Source organism: Pan paniscus, chromosome 5 (assembly GCF_029289425.2).
Source record: "Pan paniscus chromosome 5, NHGRI_mPanPan1-v2.0_pri, whole genome shotgun sequence".
Classification (NCBI taxonomy): Eukaryota; Metazoa; Chordata; class Mammalia; order Primates; family Hominidae; genus Pan; species Pan paniscus.
The window spans coordinates 52,138,304-52,151,318 of record NC_073254.2 but is presented as its reverse complement, the minus strand read 5'-3'; the positions used below and the strand labels follow the sequence as shown (position 1 = coordinate 52,151,318).

Here is a 13,015-nt window from a genome sequence, read left to right as displayed (position 1 = left end):
GAGCTGGAGCTCTACCCAGGGACCCACAGTGACCCGAGGTCGGAGGGGGTCAGAGTCTGCCAGGCTGTGGGAGACCCCCAGAAATGCTGTCCTTCCTTCCCTCCCTTTCTGTGCTGCTATGGGCCAAGGCCCCACCAGCTCTCAAGCTGCAACACTGATTTGCTTTGATTGTTGTTATTGTTATTATTATCCACTTAAACAACTTCATAGAAAAAAAAGAAGCCCAATGACCATCAAACATTAACCATTCATTCTAAACTCCCTGCCCATACCTGTCAATATATTTTTACATAGCAGTAAACAGTGGTCCGTTCTGCTTTCTCGGCTGACTTTATCTCCTACACACGTCTCCTGCTATTGACTGAGCCCTCAGACCTGTCACTTTAATGGCCGCAGGGCACCCCCTGCATCGATGAGCTGGAGTTTGGGTCACCATTTCTCTGCTGCCGAGCGTTTGGGTAGGAGCCAATTTCCCTTTCTTTTAAATAGCTCCGCCGTGAATATCCTTATGTGAATTACTTTTTCCTTTTAAATTATTTCCTTGGGGCCTATTCCCCAAAGTGAGACTGCCTAACAGGTCATAGGATAGGAACAGTTTTATGGTTCTCATTTCGCACTGCCGGGTTGTGTGACGGAAAGTTTGAGCTGGTGTTGTGCACAGCCCGGCCACAATGGATTTTATCATTTTAATTTATTTTCACTGGTTTAATAGGTGCATTATGGCCTGCTTTTTAACTTCCAATTTGAACCTCCTGAAGCCATACTTGGGTCGTTCGGCACCTAATAATAATAAGTCCTGCTCTATGAAGAACTTTACAGTTTACATGATACTTTCTTAAATGTCATCTCACTTAATAAGACACTGTGAGCCTAATGTTACTGGCCTCTGTTTTATATGGGGAAGTGGGGGCTTAGGCAAGTTAAGTGCTGGAGTGAAGCCTCTAACTAGTTCTTGCAGGTTTGGTTGCTTTTCCTTTTTTTTTTTTTTTTTTTCTGTTGAGATGGAGTTTTGCTGTTTTTGCCCAGGCTGGAGTGCAATGGCACAATCTCGGCTCACTGCAACCTCTGCCTCCCGGCTTCAAGTGATTCTCCTGCCTCAGCCTCCCAAGTAGCTGGGATTACAGGCACAAGCCACCACACCCAGCTAATTTTGTATTTTTAGTAGAGTTGGGGTTTCACCATGTTGGCCAGGCTGGTCTTGAACTCCTGACCTCCAGTAATCTACCAGCCTCAGCCTCCCAAAGTGCTGGGATTACAAGCATGAGCCATCATGCTGGGCCAGGTTTGGTTGCTTTTCTACTGCACTCTGTGGAAAGGACTCCCCTGCCACCTACCTCCATCCATGCTTATGTGAGGGCTCAGGGTCCCCAGATGCCCACTGCAGCCCAAATCCAGTGCCTTAGCCTCATTTTCTCCCTTTGGCCCCTATCTTCAGGCCTGTGCCAGAACCCCAAGCTGAGCCTACTTGAGAGTTGGGGTTTAGCTCTGTGGGCCTTGGAGAGAGCCATGTTCCATCCCTTTGCCTCACTGGGCTTTTTGATCAGGTGGTGCTTTGGGGGCTCCTTGCTTTAGCAAAGCCACTGCCATCCCCACTTCCTGGCCCAGGCTCTGCCTTCTGGGTTGGAGGCCTGGATCTGGCAGTGTGTCTCCAGTCCTACCCTGGTGGTGCCCTATCCCTAGCGACTGGCCACAGACTCCTAGAGACTGGGGCCTATCAGGATCCACCCTGGAACAGGAGGACCTTCTCAGAGCAGACACACTCATGAGTCTGGTTTTATGTCAGCCCCTTCTAACTGTACTTTTAGCGTATCTACTAGGCAGCATGCACTGTGCGCAGGGCATTCCATTCTCAGTGGGTCTCACACTCACAATAGGGAGCCCTGTTATGTCCATTCTCTAGTTAGGAAGCTGAGGCTGTAGACTAGATGGGTAAATGATTTGCCTCAAGTCACCCAGAAATTACTGTTTCCGTGGGCTTGGTTCAATAGGTATGCTTTGACAGGTGCAGGCTTGTCAGATCTAGACCCTGGGCTGCTGCCAGGGACCAGTGCCAAGTGAACCACAGTGATGGGGTCTCCAAGACCAGCAGAGCTTGGTGGGGCTAGAACTTTCCTTTCTGGGATCCAGGCAAGGAAATTTTACATGAGTAACCATGAGTAACCCTGTGTCCGTGGGTCCCACATCGCTGGGCCAGGAAGGCTCAGACCTTGGGATCCTAGGAGTCATTCTCTGCCCTGATGGGTGGAAGCCTCTCTTTTCCATCATCTTACATATTCTCACAGGGAGAGCTTTTCCTCCCAGTGATTACTACTTTCAGCCCACCTTAATGTTCTGATCTCTCAGGATTACAAACTCCCGGTAATCCTTCAGTAGACCTCATTCGGTTTCACATTTTTTTCTTGCAAGACCTTGGAATAGGTTCCCAAAGCATCCTGGGCTATCTTATTAAGTGGAAATGGAACTGAAATTTATTAAGTACCTGCTGAGTACAAGTCACTGTGTGATGTACCCGATGTGCATTGTCTCATCGAATCCTCACAACAACCCAAAAGTTATCTCCATTGAAGCCTGAGATGTAGTACTATCCCCATTTTGCAGATGAAGAAACTGAGGCTAAAGGAGGTTAAACAACTTTCCCAAGGTCACTTGGTCACTGAGTAAAAGGTAGCGCACTCCTCCCTACCCCTCACCCTATGCCGTTGAGCAGCCCTCTCAGATTTGCATTTAAAGCCTCTGATCAAGCAGTGCCCAACTTGTCCTGCCTTTACTGATTGGAGATGACCTGTGTCCCCTCATCATTAACAGTTTTTTGTTGTTGCTGTTTTTGCTTTTTTGAGATGTAGTCTCTGTCTGTCGCCCAGGCTGGAGTGCAATAGCACGATCTCGGCCCACTGCAGCCTCCACCTCCCAGGTTCAAGTGATGCTCCCGCCTCAGCCTCCCAAGTAGCTGGGATTACAGGCGCCTGCCACCACACTCAGCTAATTTTTTGTATTTTTAGTAGAGACGAGGTTTCACCATGTTGGCCAGGCTGGTTTCGAACTCCTGATCTCTAATGATCCGCCTGCCTCAGCCTCCCAAAGTGCTAGGATTACAGGTGTGAGCCGCCGTGCCCAGCAATCATTAGCAGTTTTCATCCTGGCATGCTGGGACCCACCAGGAGAAAGTCCCTTTATAGTTTTCATCAGGAGACCTAAAAGTCCTCATTAAAGGGCTTTTCTGGTGGCCTGTCCAGACACCCTCTAGTTCTATAAGTGGGTGTGCAGATTAGACTTCCATTGATAGACAGTGAAGATTCTATGAGCATCACCTGCCACTTTCAATACCTGTGTGCCTTCCAATGAGACCAGGATGTGGGCGCAGTGGTGCTGAACATCCCCAGGGAATGGGACATAATGGACCAGCCGCCACTTGCAGCAGAGGAGAGTTGTAAGGGCGCCAGCCTCTCCCAGAAGCTCCAGGCGCCACAGTGGCAGGCTCTGCAAATGGAACAAGGCCCTGCAAACTGTAGCAGGCTTGCATCTGACTATGAAAGCAGACCTTGTTTTTGCATTCAATTGTGGTGGCGGGGTGGCGGCCTGCACACTGATCCTTTCAGCTGTGGCTGGTTGCTGTATTCAGTGACAGTGCCCTTGTACCCGGAGGTCAGAGACACATGCACTCTGGTTAGGGAGAGATTTTTGCAGCCAAAGGGAAGGTTGGCTGAATAGGGGTTTGGTTTTGATGAGCAGAAAAGGCCTTGTGTCGGGGAACAGGCTTTAATATGGTTTGCAGCAGGGAGAGGGCAGAGGTTCTTTGCCCAGAAGGGCTATGCCTCATTTGGCTCTGTGTCCCAGCGCTGAGGGCAGGAGATTTCACATAATAGGTGCTCAGAAAATGTTACAGAGCCAATTAATGAATCAATGGCAAATTAAAAGGTGATTGTGTATGCCCTTTGAGGGACTGGGAGGACAGGGAGCGAGAGGGAGGATGGGAAGGAAATGGACTCGAACATGAGTCTAATGATCGGAGAGAGAATGACCAGAAGTGGATGGGCCAAAAGTCTGTTACTGCTTTCCCTCAAGATGCTCTGCGTTCAGGCAAGGCTGGAGGAGATGGTGTGAGTGGGTTTGGGCTGTTTCAAGTCGGCTTTCCTAGCACAGAACTGGAGCCTCCCCCAGCCTCAGAGCACCTCTGAGAAGTCACCTGGTCCACCCCCGGCTGTGGTGAACAGAGGACAGGCTCCAGCCAGCTCTGCAGAGAGCGGGGCTGTGGTAAGGGCAGAGCAACTCCCGATGCAGTGAGCACAGAAGGGCAGGGCTAATTTTCCCAAGAGGCCCACGCTTGATGGCTCACAGTCTGTAGAGAGGCTCGGAACATCATCCCTGGCAGAAGGAGGCCCAGGCGGAGCAGGCCAGGCGCCTGCCCAGGAAAGCCTCCTCCCAGGCCCCCGACCGCCATTCTCTGAGCAGCTAATTAAAAGAGAAAAGCCTGTTAATATTTCAGCACTATTAACTCCACTAAATTATTAAGTGTCCATTTGCATTACATGCATAAAAGGATCAATAAACACTTGCATACCAGGATCTGGGAGGGCGAGAGGTGTCACGGTGAGGGAGGGACGGTTTCTGAGGATGCTGCACAGCATCGGTCCCACCAGGAACGTGGAGGCTCCGTCCTGAGCTGTGAGCCCTGCACTGGGCTAGGCACGTGGGAAGTGGAAATGCATGGCGGTTAGCATGAAAGACGGAGAGTCAGACAGACTCCAGACCAATGGGGTGTCCTTGGGTAACTTATATAACCTCGCTGAACCTCAGCTTCCTCATCTGAAAAGTCCGAACCATAGTAGGCTTGTTAGGAGCAGTAAATATGATAAAAGATATAAAGCACTCAATATATTGCTGGCAGAGTAAATGTCAATAAAGGGTAGCTATTGCAGTTAATGTTATATTATGGGGATGGGGGTGGGGGGAGACCTGAGACAGCACTAGTCTCTAGTTCACAGCAATCCCTCCCTGCTCTCTCTCTGCCTCTCAGTGGGCCTTTATAAGCATCGTTCTTATTCAGCTTTTCTAGCTATTGCTTCCCTAGTGCAGAGCCTGAGTGCCACAGCTCTCTGTTACCTCAGAACCAAGCTTAGCACCTCATACTGATAAGGGCTTGTTGAATGACTGTCTGATGGAAGCCAGGACCAGAACACAGATCCCAATTCTGTGCCACTCCATCCAGAACACTCAGTGATGCTTCTGGGAGGTGGCTGGGGTGGTGGCACCTGCTCTGTCATCTGTGGGCAGATAGAACCAACTCTGGGGGGAGAATTTTGCAGCCCCTCCTTCTCCTTTTGTCTCCTTGCCCCTTCCTCACCCTGTTCTTTGGTCGTTTCCCAGCCTGCAGACTCTTTCCCTGAAGGAGCCAGAAGCAGGAAGAGGGCAACAGTCCTCTTCATTGATTATTGGCTGAGCTTTTGTTTTTTTGATAGGGGTCTTGCTCTGTCGCCCAGGCTGGAGTGCAGTGTGCAACCATGGCTCACTGCAGCCTTGATCTCCTGAGCTCAAGCAATCCTCCCTCTTAGCTAGGATTACAGGCATGTGGCACCACGCCCAGCTCATTAAAATTTTTTTTTTTTTTAGAGATGGGGTCTTGCTATGATGCCCAGGCTGGTCTTGAACCCCTAGCCTCAGGCAATTCTCCTGCCTCAGCTTCCCAAAATGTTGGGATTACAAGCATGAGGCACTGTGCCCGGCCTGAAGGAACTTTTTTTTTTCTTTTTTTTAGATGGAGTCTCACTCTGTCACCCAGGTTGGAGTGCAGTGATATGATCTCAGCTCACTGCAATTTCCACCTCCTGAGCTCAAGCCATTCACCCACCTCAGGCTCCCGAGTAACTGGGAACACAGGTGTGCACCACCATGCTGGCTAAGTTTTTATATTTTTGGTAGAGATGGGGTTTCACCATGTTGCCCAGGCTGGTCTCGAACTCCTGAGCTCAAGCGATCCTCCTACGTTGGCCTCCCAAAGTGCTGGGATTATAGGCCTGAAGGTGCTTTTAATCAAGGTTTTCCATTTGTCTTGCTGTCTGTCTTGTTTGGCCCTCACCCTAGTGTTGTATCCACGTGCATTTTATAGCACCCGTACCTGTGGTTATAGCAGCTGGGCATGGATTCTTTTATGGGGGATGGGGGTCTTTGGTGAAATTCGCCCATTGCAGTGAGAATTCTCTTTGGACCCTTAGTTGGCAGGTTGGAGTTTGTCTTAGTCTGACTCCCTGAGAGTTTGTGGCTTCCTCACTGGGCCTACTGGGTGCTGGAAGACCCCACCCATAACTATATATTTTGGGTGTTTAATTTTTGGGGAGGAAAAGAGTAAGCTGATAGGCCAGCAGCATTCTGCCTCGGCTGTGCTCATTAGGATGCTGCCCCAAGGGTGACATGTCTCAGGCCACTTGGCTGTTCTTAACTAAGGGACTGGGGAGGGGCGTGTTAACACCTCAGCTGTCAGTTTTGTATTAAGCTTTTCTCCACTAGTTTTACAGAACATTGCTGTCTCTCAGGATGTTTTGCTCTGCAAAGAAGGGGGTTTATGGCCAAATACGTTTAGAAAGCACTGAGTTAAACCAAGTTACACAGATGTGTTTACTGCAGGACTTTTCAGAGCCTTTAATAATATACTTTGTGTACTAAGTCTTTCTCAGAGAGAGTGAGAGAAAGAACATGCAGCGTCCTTAATTGACAGTGAAAATCGTCTGTGATGGACTATCAGTGAACACTCTGTGGCACACAGGTTGGCAGAGGCTGTTTTCCTTTTCCATGGGGTTTTGTTGATAGAAATCAGGAGAGTAAAATAGGAAAGTCTCATAGACCAGAGGCAAGGAAGCACACTTGGTTCTGAAATCCTGTTCAGTTTTCTATCCACTAATATGGTGTCAAGCAAAGATGATCAAATCCAGCCATGCCTCTGAAATTCCTGGGGACAATGAACAGAGTCCCAAGTTAGCAGGTGGAAGGCCTGGGTTTGAGTCTCGGCTGTGCTGCTGTCTCAGTGAGTGACTTGGACAAGACGGTTCCTCTTCCAGGCATTGGTCTCCTTCTCTGCCAATGGAGCTAAATATGACTTTCCCTTTCTGCTTCGCAGAACTGAGGCAAGGAGCTTGGAAATATACAGTGGACCCCAGGAAGGTACCAACCCTCATTATCTGTGACAGAGAAGGCAGGGTCCTTTCATGCAAATGGCTTGCAGGCTGCAGGGGACGTGAATTCTTGAGAGGAGTGCAGGATCATTTATAGAATAATAATGCTGGCTGACATTTTTAGATTGCATACTGCGTACCAGGCACTGTTTTAAACACTTTACATGAGTCTCTTTATTTATTCCTCACAACAACCCCATTTTGCAAATGAGAAAACTAAGGCTTAAGTAACTTGCTGAAAGCCACACAGCCAAGTGCACTAGTACCATGAGAAGGGGGATGCTTGGGGAAGGGCTCCAGCCCTTCCCACTTTCCATCCCCTCTGAAGCCCTGCACAGCCCTCAGCATGAATTTTGAACATATTCATGAAACATCCCTACCCGTTTAATGTCTGCTTTGAGCATTTCCACCCCTAGGTTGCATGTGTACGGGTGCACAGCAGGTGGTCCCCTTTCTCTATCTCTTGCTCCTATTTCATCATCTTGGGAGCTGTCATTTATGGAGACAGCACATACTATTTGGCCAGGTGTTTTACATATATTGAATTAGCCCCTCATTAGCAGCCCTGGGAGAAGGCATCGTTGTTCTTATTTTATAAATGAAGAGGCTGAGGCTCAGAGAGGTTAAGTAATTTGCTCAGCATCACACAGCATCACCCAGCTAGTGGGTAGCAGAGCCAGGAATGGGCCCCAGATTGTGTGACTCCACAGCTGTGCTGTTTCCATCTCTCTAAAGCAGACCTTTCCTCTCCCCATGGTTCCTTATCACATCTCCCTGTTTTCGAGTCATCATAGCATTTAACACACTCTGAAACCACCCTGTCCATTTCTGTTTCCTTTTTTGCTATCCATCTCCCCAGCAATGCTCTTTGAGAGCCATCTCTTGTTTGCTTTTCATGACAGTATCTCCAGTGCCCAGCACAGTGCCTGGCCCAGAAGCATTTATTGTTCGACAGATTGAATGAAAGGATCATGTCATGGTGTATCTTGAAACAGCCCTGCCCGGGTTGCCTTCCGAATCAGGAGATGCTGCTGCAGGCAGTGCCTTCCTAGGGTATGTGGAGCTGGATGAAGGCTGAGGTTCAGTGGGGCAGGGACCCTTTGGGGTTCAGGGTCAGAAACATGGTTCTGGCCATTCCAAGGGTGACCTGAGCCAATGGGAGGCTGACTCATGTTAAAGAAACTCAGTGGGGGGTGATGAGCAAATTGAAAGGCCAAGGCCAAGGGGCACTAGGTAATGTACTACTAGTGAGGACTCATTTCAGAAGGAAAACTGTACCTGGAACCAAATCAGCAATGGGAAGTGGCTCATCAAGTAACAGTGAGAATAAAGGGAGTTGGGTAACTATAATAGTAAATGGGTTATCCTGGATAATTTCAATGGTTAATATCATCCCAGGACAGTGGATGCTGTTTTCTAAAAACTGAGGTGTAATTTAGAAGGTATAATATGGTGAAGTCCAAAGCAGATACCTTGATGTGTTTTTATTTGTGTATCCAGACACTGTGCAAACACCACTCAGATCAAAATGTCCAACATTTCCATCTCACCAGATGGGATCTCTTCTTCTCCCCAAGAAAGTTCTCTTGGCCAGGTGTAGTGGCTCATGCCTGTAATCCCAGCACTTTGGGAGGCCGAGGAGGGTGGATCACGAGGTCAGGAGTTCGAGACCAGCCTGGCCAACACAGTGAAAACCCGTCTCTACTAAAAATACAAAAATTACCTGGGCGTGGTGGCAGACACCTGTAATCCCAGCTACTCGGGAGGCTGAGGCAGGAGAATTGCTTGAACCCGGGAGGCAGAGGTTGCAGTGAACTGAGATCGTGCCACTGCACTCCAGCCTGGGTGACAGAGCTAGACTCCGTCTCAAAAAAGAAAGAGAGAGAGAGAAAGAGAGAAAAAGTTAGTTCTCTTGTGCCCTTCCCAGCAAATAATCTCCCACCCCACCCAAGGGCAATCAGTGTTAGGCCTCTGTTACCCTAAGATTAGTTCTTCCAGTTTTAAGTTTTGAATAAATGAAATCACACACTATTCTTTTTATTTTCTGTCTTTAGCATTACAATTCACTGTATGTTTGTGTCTGGGTTCTTTCACTCAAATTGCGCCTGTGAGATTCAACAGTGTCATGTCTGTCTATAGTTCACCTTTTTCACTTAACGGGGAATATTCCTTTGTATGAAGATACCAGAACTTATTTACTCATAGAATTCTTGATGGATGACACATAGGTTGTTCTTGTTTTTAGCAATTGTGAATAAAGCCACTGTGAATCTCTTTGTACTTATTGTTTGGTTGCCATAAGTACTCATTTCTACTGGGTACATACCCAGGAGTGAAATTGCTACATCATGGAGTATACACCTGTTTACCTTTAGTAGGTACTGCCTGAATTTCTTCAAAGTGATTCTAGCATTTTAGAGTTGGGCGTCTTAATACTTAAGGTCATCAAAGGGAGCTGGATCACCTTTTTTTTTTTTTTTTTTTTTTAGACAGAATCTCACTCTGTTGCCCAGGCTGGAATGCAGTGGCATGATCATAGCTCATTGCAGCCTTGAATTCTTGGGCTCAAATGATCCTCCTGCCTCAGCCTCCTGAATAGCTGGGACTGCAGGCACACACCCCCATGCCTGGCTAATTTTTGCAGTTTTTGTAGAGACAGAGCCTCACTATGTTGCCCAGGCTGGTCTAGAAGTCCTGGGCTCAAGTGATCCTCCCGCCTCAGCCTCCCAAAGTGCTGGGATTGTAAGTGAGTCACCACACCTGGCCAGGAGCTGGATAATCTTAACAGTATCATCTCTGATATCCACTCATGGCCCCTTCTCCAGTGGGGAAATACACCTGTCAGGTGACCAGAGGCCCTGTGTCTGCTGGTCAGGCTTCATCTTCCCTGGCCTGTGCTAGCTGTGCTCTAAGAAAGTCCAGCTCTCCAGCTCTTTTTCAGTATTCCTTATCTGTCACCAAAGCTTCTGTCATTACAATACTGCCTTGCTACAGGCAAGCCACAGTGTCCAAGATTACAGCTTATCTTCCACTGGAGCCTGTTAAATCGATGTCTTCCTTGTTGAGAGGCACCCCAGGCCTCTTGGTCTTATCAGCAACCAGCATGCACATCATCTTTTGGTGGGTTGTTTCTTGATGAGATTTCCCGAGGACTTTGGCCACAGATGGCTATCTCTTTCACTTATGGTGAAAGATGTTCATGCATTTTTATTGCATGAGGTGACAGTTTTGGGCCCAGTTCCCAGATTCTAGAGTGCATCTTATATAGGGACTATGTGCTGATTACAAAATTCATAGAAAGTGTGAGTTGAAAAAGACCTCAGAAGTCATCTAATCTATCCTTCCTATGGGTAGGGAAACTGAGGCCCAAGGTGGTGAATTGGCTTGCCCAAGGCATACATTGCTTGTCTCCTGACAGCCAGCCAGGTTCATTCCTCTGTGGCAGCCAGGCAGGCAGGATGGTCACCTGGACACTCAGACTCTGGGTTGGTGGCAGCTACCACTGTTCACTGAACCTGCTGCTGTTTGCAGAGATCCTCATGGTTAAACATAGCCTGTGTCACTCCCAGTTGCTGACCAAGTTTATTGACCTGCTGCCGGGCCACCTCTGTGGACTCTACCTCTGTGATTAGTTCATGTCTGTCCCATCAGTGTTGGGGGAAGGCCCTACTTGCAGCATCTGTAAAACACATTACGACTCTACTAAGCATTTTTCATTTATCCTGTGTTATCATCACATCTACCATTGTGAGTTCTTAGGGTTGGTAGTGTTCTCTTCATTTTAGAGATGAGAAAACTAATGTCCAAAGATCACTAGAGGTTTACCCTGTGGGATATAATCTGGGACTCTGCCCTGTCAACTAGCATAGAGCCTCCCTGTTCCCTGAGGCCTGGTTCAAAAGCTACCTTTTCCATGGAACCCTCTGTGGTTCTTCCTCCAGAAGATGGTGATGCCTGTTTTCTGACATCCCAGGGCCTTCTATATCTCTCTTATGTCCCCCAGCAACTTCACCTTGGGACATCTTTATAAATCCATTCATTCAACATTCACTGAGCACCTACTATGTTCAAGGCCTTGTGCCGGGGATCCCAAGATAAAGGTAAAGCTCAAGGTCTGGTAGGCAGAAAGACAAGAATCCTGAATTTGACAGAAACACAGGCCTGCTGCTTTATTATTGCACTGGTGGAGTGATGCATACTCTAGGCACATAAAGAAGGAAGGCACCTGTCAGTCATGGGATGTTTCCTGGAGAAAGTTGTACATTCTGTACAGGCTTTATCTTATTTATCTTCTTACCTCTGTTAACTGAAGAATCATGAGAATTATAAATTCAGAGAAGACAACTTTATTTATTTATTTATTTTTTTGAGACGGAGTATCCCTCTGTGGCCCAGGCTGGAGTGCAGTGGCTCGATCTCTGCTCACTGCAACTTCCACCTCCCAGGTTCAAGCAATTCTCCTGCCTCAGCTTCCTGAGTAGCTGGGATTACGGGTACGCACCACCATGCCTGGCTAATTTTTTTTTTTTTTTTTTTTGTATTTTTAGTAGAGACGGGGTTTCAGCATGTTGATCAGGCTGGTCTTGAACTCCTGACCTCGTGATCCACCCGCCTCGGCCTCCCAAAGGGCTGGGATTACAGGCGTGAGCCACCATGCCCAGCCGAGAGCTTTATTTCTTATAGAGGATTGCGTTCTATGGGGTAGCCATCCTAACAGGCTGGGAAGCGTAGCCTCTGGCAGAGACTGAAAGCAGTCACTTTGAAGGAGGAAAGGTGAGACAGGAATTTCTGCTGAACAGGTGGGCCAGGTATACATTTTCAAGAGGTTATGGGAGGAGCTATGAATATTCACAAAGGGGGAATGCACACATGCATAGTAAGCAAACGTGCATGTTACATGTGTCTCATGTTCACTTTGGGGTGCAGACAACGTTTAAATGTACCACAATCTGGCCTATGTGTCAAAAGGTGACACAGAAGACACAAAGGCACTTAGTGGGCAGCCTCTGTCAACTGGCCAGAACCAGTCCATGGTTGCTGGTCTTTTATCAAGAGAAAGCTACTGAAATCAGTCTCTTGTCTGATCAAAGGTGTAGTTATGGCTGGTGGAACAGGAGGCCAGTTAGTTGGTGTCTGGCAGTAGATGGTCTGCAATTGTTTCAGTATTGCTTATCTCCAGGCCAGGGCTTGTATAGCTGCTAGAGAAAACAGAAAGCCTTGTGGCAGCTAGAACATAGCTTATTCTTTAAGAGCAGGGGGTGTAACTTACCCTGGGCCTCGCATGGCCTTAGGTCCTGTTTGTAATTTGATATCTCTTAGCCACAGAGTCGGTTCCATCACTCTTATGATTTCTATTTTAACACCCCTGTGCCCCTCTTTAGAGCAGGGATGTCATTTATACCTCCTTGTGTTCCTCGTGCCCAGTATCAGGTCTTCTACCTTCACTCTCTCCCTTCTCAGCTGTGAGCAGAACCTGTGAAGTTAGGGTCTTTTCCTCTTCCTAGAGTTTAAGCACTGGGGGGCTGGGACCTGGTTTGCCTTTAGGACGATGGGGCTAGACAATGAGGTAGGGGCTGTGACCTTGGCAAGTTCAGTCATTTCCCACTGGGCCCATCTAGCCATATCCTAGCTTTGGTCCCCTAGCCTGGGCCACAGCTCAGCCCTGGGCACTGTGAGAGAGGTCAGGGAGGAGCCACAGCCTTTTGCCAGCTCCCAGGCCCCAACTTCTGTGAGCATTTCTGTCCCTTGGAGAAGAAGCTGGACACAGGCTGAGAGAGCAATGAAAAAACAATGAAGGCCTTCGGGGAGGGCAGTGTGCAGCCAGGTGTGTGTGTGTGTGTGTGTGTGTGTGT

General features: G+C 48.1%; 1 protein-coding gene across 8 annotated transcripts in view; it reads left to right on the top strand.

Annotated features, from left to right (window-relative positions):
* Positions 1 to 13,015, top strand: part of MDGA1 (MAM domain containing glycosylphosphatidylinositol anchor 1) — a 67,491-nt gene that overhangs the window by 20,337 nt on the left and 34,139 nt on the right. The gene's annotated exons all lie outside the window — the stretch shown is intronic.